This window comes from Lactuca saligna, chromosome 8, assembly GCF_052625555.1.
Source record: "Lactuca saligna cultivar CGN05327 chromosome 8, ASM5262555v1, whole genome shotgun sequence".
NCBI classification, from domain to species: Eukaryota; Viridiplantae; Streptophyta; class Magnoliopsida; order Asterales; family Asteraceae; genus Lactuca; species Lactuca saligna.
Genome location: NC_136424.1, coordinates 87,726,979 through 87,749,511, shown reverse-complemented (window position 1 = coordinate 87,749,511; position 22,533 = coordinate 87,726,979).

Below are 22,533 nucleotides of genomic sequence, written 5' to 3'. Positions count from 1 at the left end.
ATTTGGGTTCGTGTTTGCGTCGAATGCAGTAGATGGGGATTTTGGTGGGTGTAGTTTAGTTCGTAGCTAGCACGATGGCGATTAGTCTCTTTTGGGTTATCAGGGTTGTCGAAGGTTGTATCTTTTTGTCTAATTCCGTCATCTGCTAGTATATATGTATGTATTAGGTTATGTGTTGTTGGTTGTTTTGAACAATGGTGCCTATTGAGGATATAATGGTGTTTAGAACCAAATTTTTGGGGGTTTTTGTTAAGACAATAACCTCTGTTGTAATGGATGAATGAAATGAAATGTAGTTCCTACTATAACCTTTGTTTTGCTTTGCATATGATGTTATCGTTTGTAATGAAATGTACCAAATGTGAAGGTCGATGTTGCAGGACTTCAATTTCCCCTTGTAGTATGGTTTGTAATGAAATGTACCAAATGGAAGTACATTGTTATAATTCAAGTCCATTATTATGTGGAATTGCATTGGAAGTACAATTATAAAATACATTCATGTTATGTTTTAAACTAAAGTAATTAACATTCATGTTACAAACATAAAACAAACTAAACAAGACATGTTCACATACTAAACAAGACCATAACAACAAGACACCTTTAATTTAAGACCTTGCACCGTAACTAACATACTCCAAAACCATCTTTAATCCAAGTCCATTGGTTTGCTTGATGTATCACCTTCACCATTTTTGTCTGCAACCTTTTTTGCCAACTTTTTCTTTATTATCCTCTTTGACTTTTTTCTTAATTTCAATGTACCTAATTTTTTACCATTCTTCTTAGTCACACCACTTGTTGACCCACATTCACCTTCTCCCATTTTTAAACCAATTCCACTTTTAGTATCACCTTCACCCTTTCCCTTCCCATTTTTCCCTTGACCCTTCCTTTTCTTTAGTGCACTAGATTCACCTTCACCTTCAGCCTTCCTCTTTTTCACCTGACTTTTTTTAGGCTTTGACACTATATCACATGTTGACTTATTGTGGCCTGATTTCTTACAAACACCACAAAACATCTTTTTTCCTGCCTTGGATACTCTGTGTGATCCAGTAACCTCAATACTGTCCCTCTTTCTCTTAATAATGGGTCTCCATGGCATCCTCCTTTTCAATGGTGGCAAAGGTGGTATGTATTCTATTGGGTGCCACATTGCACTCCCATTCATGCTTCCAATTGTGTACTTGTAGGTGTTTATATATATGCAAGCACGATATAAAGGATCAACAAATGCCTCTACATCTCTATTTACAATAATAATGGCTGCCACGGAGTGTACACAACCATACCCATTCATTTGCCAAATCCTACATGTACATGTTTCCTTTTCCAGATCAACTCCATAAGACTCTCCTAAGTTTCTTGTTTCAAATGTATTTAGGCCACTAGGAAGCACTTTCCAGTACCTACAAATAATCAAAGTTAACAGGGGTAATTAAATACCTTGACTGGATATTGAATTCAATTATGGTGTTCATATAATAAAATACCTTTGTTGGGTCTTCAATTCATTTAGGGCAAGCCTTATGTTTGGACATACATCAAAATGTCCCTATCCACTTCATTTCTGCCTCAAACTACACATCCTTTGCATCACATATAGTCTAATATCCTCCAAAATTGTAATAATTGGCTTCTTCCTGGCCTCCAATATAACATTGTTAAAGCTTTCAGACAACCCATTCTCAACTGCATCACACCCCCTTCCTATTAGGAAAAATGCTCTTGGCCATGAGTTTGGATTCCTTCCCATCAGATACACATAAGCATTAGGGCTAATCATTTGAATCTCTTTCATTGCAGAACTGAAAAGAGGTTTAGTTAAGGCCTTACAAGCCTTCCAAAATAGTTTCTAATATTGAGCCCTAGGGAATTTCTTCTTGAAATTGGAAAGAACATGCCTGACACATTCCCTATGTTCTATCTCTGGAAATAAATCTTTCACAGCTTCAATTATCCCCTGCATTTATATCATCATACTATTCAAAATTATATCACATTTGAAAGGTATGACTTTATAAATTAGAAACATACCTTATGTTGATCTGACATCAATGTCCTACCAAAACCACCTTCATGATGCAGATCTTCTTGCAAGTTTTCTAAGAACCATTTCCAATTGTCTTTATTTTCAACACAAACTACAACCCAAGCTATTGGGTATGTATGATTGGTACCATTCCTACCAACAGCACATAATAACTTACCAGTACATATTCCTTTTAGAAAACACCCATCTAAGTTTATTATCCCTTTACAGCCACTTCTCTAACCCTCCTTTAGTGCATGAAAACATATATATATATATATATATATATATATATATATATCCTGCTAAAGTAATTTTTTCCATCTAACATAGAGTTCACAGATAACTTGACTGTTGACCCTGAATTAGACCTTTTTATCTCTTCACCATAGGACCACAACTTTGCATAATTTTCCACGATGGTACCTTCAACAAGAGACATTGCATGTTGCTTAGCTCTCCTACATTGTCCCATACTAACCTCTACGCCAAATTTAGTCTTTACTTCCTCTTTTAACATCCTAACATTGAATTTCTGATTCTCAAGCACTTTTCGGGTGAAATGACTACCAATCCATCTGTAATTAAAAATTGACCATAATTTAAAATTTCTTGCACAATTGTGGTAAATGATAAGGGACTTCATTTAGAAAGAGTGCTCCTCACTCATCCATGATGCCCAAAGCCTAAATGTGCATTGACCATTACTACACTTAACCAATAACCTTTTAATGTCGTTTTTTTCAAAGTACTATTGATATCCATTTGATACAGCATAATTACAAATCAAAAATTTTAATTGTTTAGGGTTGGTCAACCTCATACCTAGAATTGGCAACTGCTTCTTCCAAGGTATATCTTCATTAAACATCGGTTTTCCTTTCACATCTAGGATATTATCATCTTCATCATCTTTTGTATCACCTTCTGTGACCTCCTCATTCCATTACCCTGACTTACTCCTTCATAGGTTACTCCTTCCATGTTGGTTTCTTGTGGACTCTGAATTTCAGTTAGGTCAATACCTTCTTCCCCTTTGATTGACATGTTTGTCTTAACAAAACAATTATCCTCAATTTCATTTTCATTTGCCTTCGTTACATGCACAGTAGTACCAAAATGGTCCATGTAAACAGAAACTTGTACTCCACATTCATAATCAATGTCTATAAATTCTTGATATTGACGTTCGTTTGAAATCAAGGTTAAACCTTCTGGGATTTGTAAATCGGGTTGACAATAATAAACTTTCTTACACTTCTCTTGTGTGAATCGTTTAAGAAAACTCACAAACTCATTATATGACATACCAGCAAAATCGACGTTCTTGAACACATGATGAACACCATCAGAATAGCAAAAAGGTTTGTTGATGAACACACCTTGGAAATGAACTTTGATTGAGAGGAATATAGCCATCGATCTTCCGTTACTATTGTGGGATGACGAGAGTTTTCTTCAATGAGGAGGGGTTTCTTCAATGAGGGAAAGGGATTGTATAGCACAAACGGTTTACTTTATACAAAATTAATATAACTATAACACACATGGCCATTTCATTAAATGATGTGTCACCAACATTTTCCCTCGTGGCATGTATATTACCTTTCAACCCGGTAGAAGGTAGCATAAGGGTATTTTATAACAGATAAATGAAAGTATATTTCTTTAATGTGCAAAAAAAATAGTTTGGGGACCTTTTAAAACAAACACGAAAAGTTTGATGGGCAAAAATGACATTTGCCCATTATATTATCTACATCTTGACAGCTTTGAATGAAAGTGTTGACACGACAACAGAAAATGAAATACATAGGGAAAATGAACTGACAAAAAAAAAATGGTTTGATAGTTGTAAAATAACGGGCGATGAAGTTGTTGTTTTAAACTCATATTCAAGTAATGAATTAGTTTAAATTAAATTTGTTAGAAGTTTATTTCATTATTTAGTTATAATCATTTATTTTGTTATATATGTCTTAATAGGAGAACATAATCTGCGAAGTAAGCTAAATGTAAAGAAGTTTGATGACAATGAAGACTTAGATTTTGAAGATGCTCAACTTGTGGTTATTAGGAAAAAAGAATGCATGATAATTCATTCAAACATGAAGATAAAGAAGATGTGAAAAATTTATGTAAAAATGAAGTTGTACAAAAAAGGAGAAAGAATAAAGAAGGAAATGTAGGGAAAGCAAGGAAAGTGCCTAAATTTGTAGCAAATGATGCAAAAGAAGCAAGGCGAATACAGGTACGCACATCACTAAATGTGTTGTACAGTTGTATGCATAACCTTAGAGAGGAACAGAAATCATATATTTCTTCTATTGGTCTGGGGCATTTGTTGAATATGAAATTGGATGGGTGTGCATCAATTATGGGGCATTATACAGTAAGGAATTTTGATTCAGATAGGATGGTGCTCAATCTTCATCATGGTGATATACTAATAAATTGGGAGCTTATTCACGAATTGTTGGGTCTGCCTCTAGGGAATGTTGCAATAAAGTAGATGGCTTATAGACAAGTTACAGACAAAGCGATAACTGTTTGGAAGAAACAATTCGATGATGAAGATAATATTAGACCAATGGCAGTTCAACAAGCTATTATGCAAACAACACGTTTACTTTTTAAAGTAAACATCTTTGTTATGCTGTGTAATACACTAGGTCAGTCAATGAGCATGGGAACATGTGACCTTTCCATGTTATCAAAAGTTACAAAAGACCTGGATCTAAGTGACATCGATTGGTGTGGATATGTTTTTGATTGCCTTAAGGACACAAATAGTGCATGGAATCCAAACAACAAAAAAGGATTCTATATTGAGCCAATTATATTTCTTTTGGTAAGATTCCGTATAAAATTCAGATAGCTATATTTACTTACATTATTCTCCAAACGGGACGGGACCAAGCCTTTAGGTTGTTTAAGTAGGTTGGGTGACAGATAGAAATTCATTAAAGTGTATTTACTTACTAAAATATTTATTTGTGTCTATTGTAGCTACTATATGTAGAAAGTGTACGATGCGATTAAGTAAAGATTGTACGAGGCAGACCAACAATATATTTTTGGAATGTTGATAAACTGTGTGAGCGAGAAAGAGTCGAGTGTAGGACAATAGGATTGGGTATGGGTGAATTGCAAGAACCATTTCAAGTCATCAATGAATCAGCTGGTTCTGGTAATGTAGTTCAAGAAAACGTTTAGGTACTATCTTATTATATTCAATAATGCATATCAGATTTATACTTTATTATTTTGTTTAATCGAGATTAATTATATTCATACATATTGACAGGCAACTGATGCAGGAAGTGTGAAAATAAGTCATGGATGGTTTAAGGTATTAATATGATATAATCATTAATAAATAATATGTTGAATTTTTAAACTAATAAATACATGTATTGAATTATTAAATTCAAAAAGTGATTATTTTTGGTAAACTAATGTAATCATAATTGATTTATATATAGTATTAAGATCAATACACAAACTATTAATTTATTAATTTTCGTAGGGAAATCAAGGAGGGGAAATTTTCAGTGGAAGTGGGGAAACACTTGATACTTTAATACTTATTCATATGTGAATTATGAATTACTATAGTATTAATTAATATTCCATGACTTATTGATGTTTTTTATTTGCTATGTACCGTAATCACATCGTGTTGACTTTAATAGGCAACTCTTTCAACAATAAAGGAGATGCACGACATGCTCATGCATCAAAACAAAGTGTTGGAAGATAAAATAAATGATACTGTCAAGAAATACCCTGAGAATCAATTGGTCAAAGAATGGAAAAACAAATTAAATGATCTATTTAATGAAGTTTCAGCATCAGATGAACCAATGCAATCTCAATTTTGGTATGATAATGAGGCTGAAATTGAACGTACACTAATTCTAGAAACATCTAACAAAAACTTTGACAACTCACCGATAGCAAACTGTAGTATTTAGATGTCAAAGGATTATGTTGTAACGCCCGTAGATCCGGGCTAGTCAATTTAGAGACAATGAGCATAAAAAAATGAGTTTTTGATGGAAGAAGTCTAAATTTTTTATTTTGTTGAGTTTTTGTTCAATACACTTTAAAAACTCTTCAAATAATGGATTTATCCATTTCTATTTGTTTTTTCCTTTTCTTTTTTATTTTTATTTTTATTTTTCTATTATTTTATTATTTAATTACAAAGGCTCTCTCTCTCTCTCTCTCTCTCTCTCTCTCTCTCTCTTAAAATCTTCAATCCTTTTTTCTCTTTTGTCTCAAAGAACTTCACTCCCTTTTCTTTGAAATGGGTATAAGCAAAAAATAAACTGAGTTCATCGGTTTCATCACCGGAGAAGCATCCTCAGTTTCATCTCTCTCTCTCTCTCTCTCTATTTCTCTCTCTCTCTAATCCTTTTTTCCCTTTATTCTCAAAGAACTTCACTATTTTCCCCTTTTCCTTGAAATGGGTGTAAGCAAAAAATGAACTGTTCATCAGTTTCATCACCGGAGAAGCATACGACAAGTACCAACGAGAGAAGAGGAAGACAATCAAAGGTGACCACTTGCAGTGGGAGATGTCGACGTTAGGGGTAAGTAGAACAACATCGATTGACCAATGTTTTTCATGAATCGATTCATATGAGAATCAATTGGTTCTTGAAATCGATTGGTTTAAATATGGGAGGGAAGTGCTTACGAGGCATTGCCGATTCCGAAATTTAAAATGTTGTAGATAGTGACGATTTGAGAATCGAGATTGTTAGGATTGCTTCGAGTAATGCTAAAGTTCTTTTAGTATCAGAATCTTCCTTTGCTAACCTTCTATCACCCCCAATAAAAACCCTAGACACACACAGGTAGAGTGCCAATTTCTACAAATTTGGTCTCAAATTTTGGCCCTATCATCCCCGATTTCATTCCAGTTACCTATAATTTGGTCAAGTGGTGGAGGTTGTCAAAAGACCTAAGAGCTGACACAAATGAAGAAGATGACGGTTGCTGCGAGTTATTGATGATTTGGGTGAGGGTTAGCATCGCAAGAAGTTTTAGTGGCAATAGGTGGAGTGGCGGTACGATTTACCTGAAGAACCTTCTTCATCTTACCTGTAATTCATCATTCTTCATCTTACCGACAAGATGGTGGCTTCAGATCAGATAGGGTAGGTGATTTAGACGGTGAAGGAGGGAGAATTGAGGTATCATTAATGGTGGGTTGTGTGGTGGGTGACAAAGTAGTGATGGTGATGGAATCTGGCAAAGTGGCGGTGGCTCTCAGGTCATTATTCTCCGGCGACGCAAGAGAAACATAGAGAAAACGATTAAAGCATTTATCGAAAATCTTAAACCTCTTGATACTAGGTTAATGCCTCCAACTCTACATATGTAGAAATTAAAATATGGAGGCGTAAATTGATGTATCATAATGTATTTTAGGCTAGAAACTACGCCCTTCTTATTCGAGAGAGAGAGAGAGAAAGAGAGGGGGGGAGAGAAAGAGAGATATTTTTATTTTTCTTTTAATTATATATTTTTTATTAATGAATCTCAGTTATCATCGTACAACAAATGAGATGGCAAACGAGTAACAACTTGTGCTGCAAAGCCTTTTTGTATTATAAAACCCCCTTGGTTTGAAGCATTAAGAACTTAATGGATTTTGTGCGTCAGCTGTTTGTATGTTGGGCGTACAATGTAGTACGTTGCACGTACAACCCTTTTGTTCGGTACGCTAAGCGTACAGAAGAGGTACGCTGGGCGTACTCTCCTAGGAAGACTTGGGCCTTGTAGGAATATTTATCTTTAGTGGGCCCAATGGGCTTGGTACTTGGGCCATTAGAGAATTATTATTGGATTATTGGATTGGTAAGTGTGTTGGATTGAAAAGAATGATTGGGCCTCATGGCAAGACCCATGTAGAGGTTTAGGCTGAATTTGGAAAATTGGGCCATTGATGGATTTATGGACATTATAGTGTTGGGTTTTTGTTTTGTGTTTGGGCCTTAGTTTTGGATTATATTGGGCCAGGGGTAGAATGGTCATTTTACCCCATGCATGGATTAAGGATTATGGCATGGGACCCAATTGCTAATTGGGTATATTGATTTGGTATTGATAGCTTAGGAAGTCGACCAGGGAGCAACTAGTGAATTCTTTTAGGAAGCTTCTGCATTCGAGGTGAGTCTTCTCACCATACCAATGGGTCTAAGGCACCAAGGTCGTCCCATTTTATGATAATCGGTATACTTGTTGTGTAGAGGTGTGTGGCATGATTATGTGTTGATTTGTGGTAAAAATAGCCTTTATGGCTAACGGTAGAGATAGTCTCTATGGCTTTGGTAGAGATAACTTTTATAGCTAATGGTAGAGATAGCCTTTATGGCTAAGGGTAGAGATAACTTTTATAGCTAACGGTAGATATAGCCTTTATGGCTAATGTTAGAGATAGCTTTATAGCTAAGGTGATATATGATATGTGGCAGAGGTAGCTTGTATAGCTGATATGATGCATGTTATGTGGTTTGTGTGTGGGGTATGCTATGGGGAACACACTAAGCTTCGTGCTTACAATTTTTTTTTATTGTTTCAGGTATCATCGATTTGGAAAAGAAGGGCTCGGGTCGATCGCAGTGCACACACCTATGATTTCCGTAGTAAATGATTTTGGGATGAACTCTGATAAATGTTTTAATTAACAATGTTTTGGAATGTTTGAAATAAATGGTTTCAATGTTTTGGCTATAATAAAAAAGGAATTTTTACTCTTGATTTTGGGTCGTTACAACAACCAAGATGCACCCTACAACTGATCAAATAAATCATTGATCTGTAGAAGGGGATAATACTTCTTCACCGTTAACTTGTCCAACTCTCGATAATCAATGCACATCCTGTGCGAACCATCCTTCTTTTTGACAAATAAAATCGGTGCTCCCCACGAAGAACTGATCGGCCTGATGAATTGCTTGCCTAACAGTTCCTGCAACCGAGATGACAACTCCTACATCTCACACGGTGCCAAACGGTAAGGCGCCTTGGCAGTCAAGGCCGTACCTGACACAAGGTCGATCCTGAACTTGACCTGCCTCTCGAGAGGCACACCGGGCAACTCCTTCGGGAATACATCCGCAAACTCCCTAATAACCAGAACATCAGCAACCGAAACCTGATCCCTAATCCGCGTATCCACCACATAAGCCAAATAGCCCGCGTACCCATGCTAAATATACTACCGATCCCTGGCTGCAGAACAAAATTCGAAACCTATCCTAGTGCCATCTCCATAGATAACCAGTTCTCCCCTACTTAGGGTTCGAACTACTGCCTTCCGATCGTGAACCGAAGCCGTGAATCCTTCGCCCCTGAACTCCTCCCTATATATATATATATATATATATATATATATATATATATATATATATATATATATATATATATATATATATATATATATATATATATATATAAGTGTTGACTGGTTTTCCTCATTCTTTCACTTCTGGCCGCAAACTCCAACAATTCTCTCTCAAGTATCATCAGCCAAGAACATTTTAAAAACATCCTTCAATCTTCTTATATTAGGCTGAAACCCGTTAATTTCACTAGTTTTCACGAAGAACACGCGAAAAACATGAAGAACACCCGACGAAAAACCTTTGAATCTTATTAAAAACTTGCTTAGGATCTCCAGGTGCTCTTCATTCATCAAGAACATTGGGCCTAGAACACCCAACTGGCCGTGAACTCAAGAACACCAAGTGTTCTTGGGCCGTGAACACCGGTCCTGGCCGTGAACACTTCCCAACTTAATATCTTAGCTTCTAAGTCTCAAATTCGTAAGTTATACTTACAAATTATTCCAATTCCCAATCATTCCTAAGATTATATTCACTAATTTGTTGCATATATACTATACAAATTGCTATATAGGACTTATTTTGCTACGGGATTTCACTTGTGGAAATAAACATCCAATATTTATTCAACAATCATGCTACTCAAAAAAGGTGAGTTCATACCCCCGTATTTTCATAGTTTTTATAGATTTTAGGGAGGGAGGGGGGGGGGGGGGGGAGTGGGAGGGAATACAGGTCTAACACAAGGATTTTGTGTTACAAACAAATGGTTTCAAAATATCTTACAAAATGGATTTCAATTATCTTCAAATCAAATGGTTTCAAATTTATTGTTAAAATGACATCAAGTCACCAAAAGTATTTCAAAATTGTTAAACTCTTTAAAATATTTTATAAACTTATATTTCCCCAAAAATCATATACATACATACATACATACATACATATATATATATATATATACATACATATATATATATATATATATATATATATATATATATATATATATATATACACGATTTAAACGACTTAGGATTGATAACTCGTTTTATTTCATTTTCCTTGTTTTATATGTGGACTTAGGGTATTGGTTATTTGTACGAATGTCTTTTAAATTTTAGTTATAGATATTTGTGTATGTATATGTATATATATATATATATATATATATATATATATATATATATATATATATATATATATAAGTTATTTCATTCAATATTCAATACCCTTTGTAACATGTGGAGCAAGGAGTTGCATTCATGAACAATTAGTATGAATACAGACGTACATATAAATTATAATATGTATAATTTATGATTCAAGAACACTAACTCACGAGTCAAGTATACAAGAGCATACTATTTTACAAAGAATAAGGATTTGATTCAAAACTAGACAAGTGTGAACAACTTCCAATATATTTCAAGTATACTAAACAAGGAACATACTGTTAATCATTTATTTAAGAAGGATTGGGTTTTCATTACTATTATACACGTAACGTCTATATACTTTTTATGAGTAAATGTTCAGATTGTTTGTACAGTTAAACAACATAGTTAAACTTCTAAGATTATAACCAGAATCTCCATCATGGCGATCGAAACAAATGTGTATAGATCTATATGAGATTGACAATCCCGCACTCAGACTGTAAGCTACACCTGGGCAGACATGCCTATGAGTGACAATTGTTATCAACAATTCTGACGCCTCCAAAGTGTCGATTTAGGCCATCTAGTCAAAGTATGGTTATAATAACTCATCAAAATGATATTAACAATACGATTAGTTTATAATTCACTAAACATGAGTACAATTTTAAAGTACCAGTTTTACAAACATACAATTTACAGTAGTACAATACATTTTACATTAATATCTGGTGGATCCAGGAACACTCACATTTACAGGTTTTACAAAGAAATACAAACACTGAACACTAGTTTGCAAATGGAGAAGAGTACAATAAAGAAAACATTCATTTTATAGTTTTATCATGAAATAAAACTATGTTATATAAGTACAACAATACGTACACATAACGGTTTTATGGAATAAAACTACTTTTTATTTACATAAGAAAATATAGGATTTTCTGGAACATTTTACATTATTAAAGAACAGAAAACAAGCTTTCACACATAAATATTTATACTCTCACTCACCTTTCGTTGATACTCTCTTTCAAATTACTTGGACACTGCAACCAAACCTGGACAGTTATGTAATCATATCTAGGATAAATATAGCCTGATCAACTATATTTATTCGAGATACGATGAACATGTGTTTGGGAGTGATGGTAGTGTTGCGACATGTCTAAAACTTACCAACTATACATATACAGAAGAACTCTAGAATAGAACATAAAGTTAAAATAATATAGGAGTATTTTAGGCACTATATACTAAGAACAACTACATGATAACCAAGGACTCTTGCTGATAGTTCTATAAGTACTAAGTGCATGCATCATGGTTATATATGATTAAGGTTGCATAGACTTAAAATGAGTGGTCTAAGCTTTATTTCCTTTTCCTTGTTTGGATGTGGATTTAGAGTAGGTTTATTTATTCGAAGGTCTATTCGACTCGAGTTGCATATAATTAGTATACACTATGTGCTTATAAGAGGACTTAGTAGGAGTTATACCGAACATAATTCATTATCTGTTAACCATAAGTTTCTCTCGTAGAAACTTGTATTTGAATATTATGTTTACTAATTATATTAAATATTTCTTATATCCCTATTCTCGCTTAGATAATAATGGCTGAATTCCATCTCCCCCGAGACCCGTACTTTCCTAATAAGGGAAATGGAGGATGGCTCGATGCAGAGGCAGAAGAAAATCATGAAGTACCCATAGAAGAGGATTTTGAAGAAGATTTTCCCGAAGATGCTGATTCAGGATCAAAAGCCTACAATCCACCACCAGTTGCCCATAATCCCAATCCACGACAAAATTTCCAAGGCCCGACACTTTTGTGGGCGGTAAACCTAGACAGGTGGAGTAACAAGTAGGTTCAGAACCATCCTTACCAAGGAGACCGAAGCTTCTACAATCTGGATGTAGGAGGCTCAACAGACATAGCCCTCCTAGTGTTAGTTCGTCGTGTGGTGCGTAACGATGAACAATGTAGAGCTGCTATCGACCGATTGATGCAGGTTGATGCTGCTACTGGAGTCAACGTCATTCACATTCGCAACCTAGAAGACAATCATAATGCGACAAGGGATGGTACTAATTTCTTGCAGAGAGAACTAGCGGCATCCCAAGCCGGATTTAGGGAACTACGAGAACCACAAATGACACAAGAAAGGTGTATGTTCGAAATAGAACGCTAGTTGGCCAAATCCAGGTCCAGATCTAGTAGGAAGTAGATCATATGTGACAACCTCTTTTGGTTAAGCCTTGAATCAGTGAGTCGAGAGGTGACCCTGTGAGTTGAGCAGGATGGATTTCTAATATATCGTATCGAGTGCGAGTATGATCGAATGAATTTCTAATATATCGTATGTTGTATTTCAGAGGTAGATCATGGTGAGGACACGACTTATGCCAGAGAGCAGCGAGATTAGTGATGAGGAGATCCACCGGATCATCCATGAGGAGGTGGATGCGTCCATCAGAGAAGAGATACCAGAGATGTTTGGGTCTATTAAGACCACGCTGATTGAGACTTTTGACGAACGTTATGCCACTCTTTCTGAGGCTGCTGTCGCAGCGGCCACTGCAGCCATCGCTGCTGCTAGGCCGTAAGGGGGTGATTCGTTGTTGTTCAGGGAGTTCAGCAACACGAAGCCACCAAAGTTTGATGGGATGCCAGATCCGATTGAAGCGATGAGATGGGTATCTGACATTGAAAGATGTTTATGTACTTGCTTGTGTCCGGAGCACTTGAGGGTTCGGTTTGCACTGAACCAGCTTCGCCTAGGGGCAAAGGACTGGTGGAAGTTCGTGACAACACACTACTCTCCAGCAGAGCTTGCTGCGGTGACCTGGGAGAGGTTCACCACCATGTTTCGTGATGAGTACATTCCCTCGGTGGAACGAGATCGGTTGGCACAGGAGTTTTTGACCCTCAAGCAGGGTACGGAGTCTGTTACGGCTATTACCAAGATGTTTCATGAGAGGGCAATGTTTTGCCCTGAGCACGTGTCTACTGAGCAGGCACGAATGAGCCGTTATTTGAGTATTTTGAGGAGAGACATTCGGGAGTTCGTGGCGAACTCCTTGTACCGGACATTTTCCGAGCTTCAGGCAAATGCTCGGAAGAGGGAGATTGAGCTAGAGACTCAGGCGAGGGCGGAGGTGGAGTCTTAGGGGAGGGACCGGCGACCGACACAGTCTCAGCCGGCAGCCAAGCGGGCGAAGCCCGCTGACCCAGAGCAGGGATCCAGAAGGGCCGCACTTGTGGGAAGTGCGGAAAGGGTCATGATGGAGTTTGTTGAGCAGGATCTTGCTATAAGTGTGGCAAGGAGGGGCATATGGCCAAGGACTGCCCAAAGGGGTTTGCAGTGTGTTTTCACTGCAACCAGACCGGACACCAGAAGGCAGAGTGTCCGCTGTTGCGAGAGACTACCCAGGGAGCACCACAGGGATCTGCCCCTGCTGCTATCAGAGCTACTGAGAATCGGCCAGTGAAGGCCGAGGTACCGAAGGCGCGAGGGAGAGCCTTCCAGTTGACCGCGGAGGAGGTCCGTGCAGCGCCCGTTGTCATGGCTGGTATGTATTCTTTCATGTAATTATTTAATGTTTAAGATTTTATGCTTATATTATGATATGCGTAGGTACTTTTCTTGTGAATTCTGTACCTGCTTTGGTGTTATTTGACTCGGGTGCGAGTTGATATTTCTTGTAATTGTTTTGAAGAAAAGTTTGTATAAGTATGAAAATTTTTGTAAGTAATTGTAAACGTTTGAAAATCCTAGAAAATACTACATTTCCTACTAGTATAAAATGTAGTCTTCTACCAAGACCAGACTGTTTTGAAGGTTTAAACCTCTACATAAGTGAAGGTTTTTCCCTTGTACAACTATTATTATTCATCTAATCTACCTCATCGATTATGTGAATGTGTCACACAATAAAGGTAATAAGGAAAATAATATAATCATTTAAGTATTATCCTTTGGTCCTAGGATAATCATGGCAGAGTAACTTGTCGAATACTGTTTACCGTAGACATGCGTCGATGTACGTCTTCCCTACTGTAGCTAACAACCCTGGGGGTGGAATGGTAAGTCCTATAATGTATGTAATAGTATCTACTCATATAACATGTAATAGTATCTCATTACGTAGTATGTAATCGTATCTCTTTACTAGTATCTATGTAATAGTATCTCTTCATATAGTATGTAATGTATTCGTATAGACTCATTAATGAACTGACTCTTGTGTGATTCCTTGTACTTCAGTTAGTAAGTAGTATCTCCTAACTACGCCTATTATAGTTACTAGTAATGTACGTGTGTAACCATAAGTGTACCTTTGCTACCCAAAGGTACTGGACTGATTGATAGAACATTTACGTCTATATATGTATACATGATATATAACTAATATTTAGATGACATCCGGACGAATAACTGATACCATAAGACCACATCTAAACGAGGAAAAGGAGATAAAGCGAGCTAGCCGTTCTAAGTGCTTTAAAAATTACTTATATAACGATACATATATAGGCATGCATTTGACAATATAAAAGTATAAAAGAAGTTTGGTAAAATCTTGGAAAAGTTTAATAACTAAGAAATAATGACTTGATTTCAGTTTATAAAATGATTTGAAAGTAGTTTGCCGGATAAAACAGTTTTAAGTATAGTAAAAACCTTTGTTTGAAACACAATAGTAACAGAGTTTGAAATGAAACATACAGTAAGTAAGACAGTTTGATAAGGAGTTTTAACATGTAAAAACGTTTGAGAAAGTCATTTGAAGTAATATGTTTGGTAAAACAGCTAAAAGTTTAGTAAATCCATTTGCAAGCTAGTTATTAATCACATGTGATTGATATTATAACTATCATGATTCAACTTGTATTCCCCCCATAAAAGCATTTATAAACATTTAAGAACATTTAAAAGGTTAATTAAGGGGTATGAACTTACCTGCAGTGAGTGGATCGTATGGAAGTGTCGGACAAGTGCTTGGTGTTAAGTGAAGACTTAGACTCCCACAATGATCCTAATAACATATAAAGACATATTTATATATATAATTAGTGATTATAACACTAATTAGAAAAGTAAAACCGTCCTAATGCGTGGAAAACACTTTGGTCAAGTGCTAGGAGGCCATTGGGTTGCAACTAGGGATTGCAAGGCATCGTGTTTGAGTTTATGGTCCAAGGACCATACTTGTTGGAGTTTACGGCCCAGGGGAGTTTACTCCTTGCCGTAAACTCTCAAATGGGTCTCCAAATGAGGCTTAAAGCTATCATGTCTTAAGTGGTTAGGTGCTCCAAGGCTTAAACAAGAGGCTAGGTGGGTTTAGGGTCCAAGAATGACCTTATATTGAGTTTACGGCTTGGGGACCACTTCCCCATGAGTTTACAGCCGTAAAGTTATGGTATGAAGTATCATTTCGTGTCTTGAAGTCCCTAGTTCAATGGTGTAAGGTTCTATACTAAGTTCCAAGGCTTGGTAAGGTGTTAGGGTGCATTTTACCCCACTTAAAGGGGTTTACGCCTCAAGAACATGTCTTGGCCGTAAACTCCTTGGATCACATGATTCTTTATGATTCTAAGCCCTAAACATGTGAAACCTAGTGTACAATGAGTTAGAACAAGAGTACTTACGATATAGGAGCTTGAATGGTCGTTTTTGGCCAAAAAAAACACTAGTTTGTGTTCTTGGTGTTCTTGGTGAAACTTTAAGATCTACAAAATGGAATGATTTCACAGATGAAATCATGTAAGATCACTAGTTCATTTAAGATATCAACTAGTTAGGAGGAGTTTACGGCCCTTATGGAAATCAGGAGGATACTTGAGAGGATTTCAGCCAAGGGAAAGAAGGAAATGAACTAATGGCTTAACATTCATCATATAGGAGGAGTTTACGGCCCTTATGGAGTTTACGACTGTAAACTCCATTTAGGTGGCGGTGAACTCCTTAACAAGTTGTTTAAGGCTTGTTCTTTGAGCAATAACTTCAGCAGATAAACCCCCGACACTTATCCCTTAAGTGTACAAGGCTCAGAACGCTCAAATAAAATCCTAATTGTGCTAAAAGATGACAGAATTGAGTTTGACTTTCAATGAAGTGCTTGACTGTACAGGATAGAAAATTTCGGGTTGTCACAGATCATTGATTTCATCCATGAAATCATTCCATTTTGATAGATCTTCAAGTGTTCTTCATTTCACCAAGAACACACACTAGTGTTCTTGAACCTGAAACACCCAATCAAGCTTCTACATTGTAAGTACTCTTGTCTTAGCTTGCTATATACTTGAATCAACTAGTTTACACCTAGAAATCATCAAGAAATCATAAGTGAAAGGTGTTTATGGCTAAGGCATCTCCCAAGGCTGTAAACCCTAGTTTTTGGGTGCAAAGTTGGTACATCACCTTCCTAAGCCTTGGAACTAAGTCTAGAACACTTCCTGGTGAACCATAGGACCTTAAACACAAAATAGTATTAGTTAGCATGAGTTTACGGCCGTAAACTCATTGGGCCATAAGCCCATGGGCGATAAACTCATGTGGTTTTACCATATGGTCCATAAACTCCAATGTGAGGCCCTACTACCCTTACATGTAACCCTAAGTGGTTTAACACTTCAATGCAAGTGTTTCCTAGTCCCTAAGGTTGTTCCATTACAATATTGGTTGTTCTAAACACTAATTGTAATCATATACGTGTCATTATATGTTAAATAGGATCCGTGTGTGCTAAAGTCTTTACTTGACACTTAGCATCCTTTACCGATCTTTCATTCGCGTCACTCACTACATGTGAGTTCATACCCATTAATCTATCTTTTAAATGATTTTAAATGCTTTTATGGGGGGAATACAAGTAGAAAACATGTAGTTATATAATCAATCACATGTAATTTATAACTGTGTTTCAAATAAAGGACATAATATCCTTCAAACTGTGTTATCAAACAACTGTTTTCAAATCGTTTTACAAAACGACATCAAGTAATCAATATTTCTTCAAAATATTTTATCTTTCAGTTGTATCATTAAACTTCTTTAAACTTATATAAACTGTCAAAAGCATGCCTAGATATGTATAGTTATATAAATGAGGTTTAAATGACTTAGAACTGCTAACTCGCTTTACTTCCTTTTCCTTGTTTGGATGTGGACTTATGGTATCGGTTAGTTGTCCGAGTGTCATCTAAACCTTAGTTATATATTATGTATACATATGTAGACATAAAATTTCTATTCAATCAGTTCAGTACCTTTGGGTAGCAAAGGTATACATTCATTCATTCAAATACTATAAATTACTAGTAAACTATAATAGGTATAGTTTAGGAGAATACTATCATATACAATTCCTATAACAGATAATACTAGACAGAGAACAGTATAACTGGGAATACTATAGCAGAGAATACTAGACAGAGAACACTATAACAGAGAATACTAGACAGAGAATACTATACAGAGCATACTGTACAGAGAATACTATACATAGAATACTATTCCTATAACAAGTATACTATAACAAGATTCTAGATAACATAATGTGAGATACTACTTCATGACACAACAACCATTTCATTGTGCCACGTTTTGTAACTAGAATCTCCTGGAGGGAGAGCGTGAGTTTGCGTATAGATCTATACTGGATTGACTATCCTACACCTTTGTTGTTCGCTATAGTGGGATTTGCAAGTCCAAGGGTGCCAAATGTCATTTCTTCCAACTTCTTTCATCGTCGTGTTATAGCCGGTTTAGCATGGTAACAATCATATAACATTTTGCCTTAATTAAACCATTTGTGTTAAGGTAGTTATGACTACAGCGATTAATACGTAAAATACTGCAGTACACACATACATTTTCCCATTATATTCCAATTGTGATCTTCACACATAAAGGGTAATATAAAACTATATTTTGGTAATGATAGTCGCAGTTGGGAAAACATTCACTTTTACAGAGAAACAAACATTCAAAATAGTCGGGTCTTGGTAAAAGACTACTTTTTATACTAGTAGAACATATAGAATTTTATAGGAGTTTTCAAACATATACAAACATTTACATTGAACATTTACAAACATTTTCATCGAACTTATACAAACATTGACACTAAATACTTATGAACTCACCAGCTTAAATGTTGATCTACGCTTTCAACATAACTTGTATTCTCAGGTCACCAGTAGACAGGTACGATGACTAGGTTTTGAGAAGACGAAGCACACTCAAGACTCGTCTTTTATTTTGATTCATGTTTTGGTGTCTCATTACAATGAAAGAACACATTTATATGAAATTATACTATTAACGCAATGGATGATGCCGTTGCTTGTTTACTACTTTACATTGTTATGATACTGTACATGACGTCCTCCGCCCCCGAACGTTTCCGCCGTTCCGGTTTTGGGGTGTGACAATACACAATGGAAAAAGGAGTTGTGTCTGTGGAAGTATGGTGCCCAGTATTATAAGCGTATTCAGACCATACTATATATGAACTCCATTTAGTTGGTTGTTCATGGACAAAACAACGCAAGTAGGCCTCGAGACACCGATTGAGAACTTCTGTTTGACTATCCGTTTGAGGATGGTAACATGTACTCAATTGCAATTTGATTTGACTCAAACGAAAGAGTTCTTTCCAAAAAGTTCTCAAGAAAATAACATCACACTCCAAGGTAATGGAACGTGGGAAACCGTGTAAACGAACACTTTCCTTACAAAAAAGGGCAGCAACACTTTTTTCTGTAAAGGGGTGAGACAAACTCAGAAAATGGGCGTATTTGCTTAAGCGATCAACTACCACTAAAATAGTATCAAAGTTGTTGGATGGGGGAAACCCCACAACAAAATCCATTGAAATGTCCTCCCAAATTTGAATAGGAATTGGTAAGGGTTGGAGGAGACCAGTCGGGGAAAGTGTTTGGTATTTTTGTTGCTGGCATACGAGGCAATTTTGCACGAATACCCTGACTTCCTGTTTGATTTTTGGCTAAAAGAACTGGAGGGATAATCATTTAAGGGTTTTTAAAAAACCGCCATGTCCTCCAACTGGTGAATTATGACACTCTTGAATTAAGGGTTTTTAAAAAACCGCCATGTCCTCCAACTGGTGAATTATGACACTCTTGAATTAAACTAAGTTTAAGATCAGGTATATCTGGAATAACCATCCTTCCTTTGAAAAACAAGAGTTGTTCATGTGAAGAAAAATCAGGAACTAAGGAAGGATTTGTATGGAGCTGTTGGAGAATGTCGATTGTATAAGGATCTTGTTTAATTCCTTCTTTAACATCAGCGATTTCGACACAATAGGGTACATAAAGGATGAATAGTTCACCTGAATGGGTTCGTCTAGAGAGTGCATCCGCTCCCTTGTTCTCTTTTCCAGCTCTATGAGTTATAGAAAAATCATAGGGCATTAATTTGAGTAAAATTCACTGTTGTTCAGTGGCATTGATGCATTGTTCCAACAAAAATTTTAAAGTGTAATGATCGGTGCGAATAAGAAAGTGACGACCCAATAAATAGTGATTCCATTTCTGAACAGCAAGAACAAGAGCTAACATATCTCGATCATATGCTAACTTAAATCGGTTGGAGGGAGAAAATCCTTTGCTAAAGTAAGCAATGGGATGCTACTCTTGAGAAAGAATAGCAATAATTCCAGCTGAAGTAGCATCACATTCAACTACAAATGTCTTGGAAAAATCTGGTAACTGGAGAACAGGGGCTGAAAGTAGATCTTGTTTCAATGTGGTAAACACATCTAATGCCTCGTTAGACCACATAAAACCATCCTTATTTGTAAGATTAGTCAAAGGTAGTGAAATCAAACCATAACTTCGTACAAAACGTCGGTTATAACCAGTGAGACCGAGAAAACCACGAACTTCTTTAACATTAGAAGGGATGGGCCACGATTGTACAACCATAATTTTTTTCCTGTTCCACTTGTAAATCATCCTCGGTTATGATATGCCCCAAAAAAGAAACTTTAGATTGTCCAAAACAACACTTTGAAAGCTTAACATAGAACTGATGATCATGTAGTAATTTCAAAGTTTGCTCAAGGTGCAAAAGATGTTATTCCATGTTGGGCTATCTGCTATATCATAAAAGAAAACTAGTATAAAACGACGTAAATAAGGATGGAACAAGTCATTCATGATCGCCTGAAACGTGGAAGGGGCGTTAGTTAGACCAAAGGGCATTACCTTAAACACATAATGCCCGGAAGGAGTACGAAAAGCTGTTTTTGGAATGTCCGGTCCATGAACTCTGTTCTGATGGTAACCGGAGCGAAGGTCCAGCTTGAAAAAAACTGTAGCTCCATATAATTCGTCCAACAATTCATCAATATTTGGAATTGGGTATTTGTCGACGATCGTTATTTTATTGAGGGCTCGATAATCTACACACATCCTCCAAGTGCTGACTTTTTTCTTGACAAGTAGAATCGGACTTGAAAAGGGACTGTTGCTAGGTTGAATAAATCCCGCTGTTGACAATGCTTCCACTTGTTTTTTTTTTTTTGAATTTCAGCATTTTGGGAATGAGGGTATCGATAATGACAAATATTGGGGGGGAGGGTGTAGAATTCGGTAGTAAGGGAATATAATGGTTCTGTGAATGGTTCGGAGGAAGACTTTTGGGTTCTTCAAAGACCTGATCATATCGGCTGGTCACCGATGGAAGCACCTTGGGAATTTCTGGTGGATTAACCGGTTCAACAGCCAAGTATTAAAAACTAGAAGACTTTTGTGAACCTGTAGTAATTCCCTGCAACTTATAAGTTTTACCATCTACCTTAAAAATCATAAACATCTGTTTCCAATTTGCTTGGACTGTATTTAATATCTCCAACCATTGAATACTCAAAACCAAATCTGCTCCACCAATCGAAAAAGGATAGAAGTCCTGGACAACTTTAATATCATTGATTTATATTGGAAGGTTTTTACATATTTGACCACATCTGATGAAATCACCATTTCCAATCTGAACACCAAACGGTGCCACTGATTGAGTATTAAGTCGCAATTCCTTAACTAGTACATCTAAGATGAAATTATGTGTTGATCCCTCGTCAATTAAAATAATTACTTCTGTAGATTGGAGCATACCTTGAACCTTTATAGTTCTGGGATGGGGTTTTCCAAGAATGGCATGTAAACTAACCTCTGCCACATCATTCATATCTTCAACCATCTCTCCAGTTTCATTAGGAGACTAGTCTTCAATCTTTTCTTCCACTTCCAGCACCTTGAGAGTTCCTATTTTACATCGATGACCTGGTCCATAATTTCACCGCACCGAAAACATTCCCCTTTAAGAAATCGAGATTGCCTATCTACATCAGAAATTCGCAAGGGTGGTTTGGTATTATTTTTGGAAAAGTTTTTTTTGTTGGAGTCATATCTTTGTACTCATTTTGAGATGCTTTTGATGGTGCTGTCCAAGTAGATCCTCTCCCAAATCGGGTATGGCTGAGTTTAGATTTAAATTCTAAAACGATACTTACCGCTTTGTATACTGTTTGTGGTTTCTGTATTCGTACATCCTCCTTCAATTCTTCTTTGAGGCCGTTAAGGAACACTCCTAAAAGACAAATTTTCAATTAATTGGACACCCGTGAAGATCGTTTGGCAAATTCTTGTCCGTATTATTGTACCGTTCCTGTTTGTTTAACATTACACAAGAATTCATCCGGATTCTGGAACTCAGTGGGTCCAAAATTTCTTTGCAAGGCTCGAACAAAACCCTCCCAAAAATCTGCTGATTGATCAGTAGATATCCAAGAATAAAAATCCAATGCATCACCCTCCAAATGTATCGATGTGACATCCACTTTTTCTTCATATGGAATGTCATAATAGCATAAATATTTCTCTGCTTTAAGAATCCAACCCCGTGGATTTCCTTCACTAAAGGTAGGAAAAA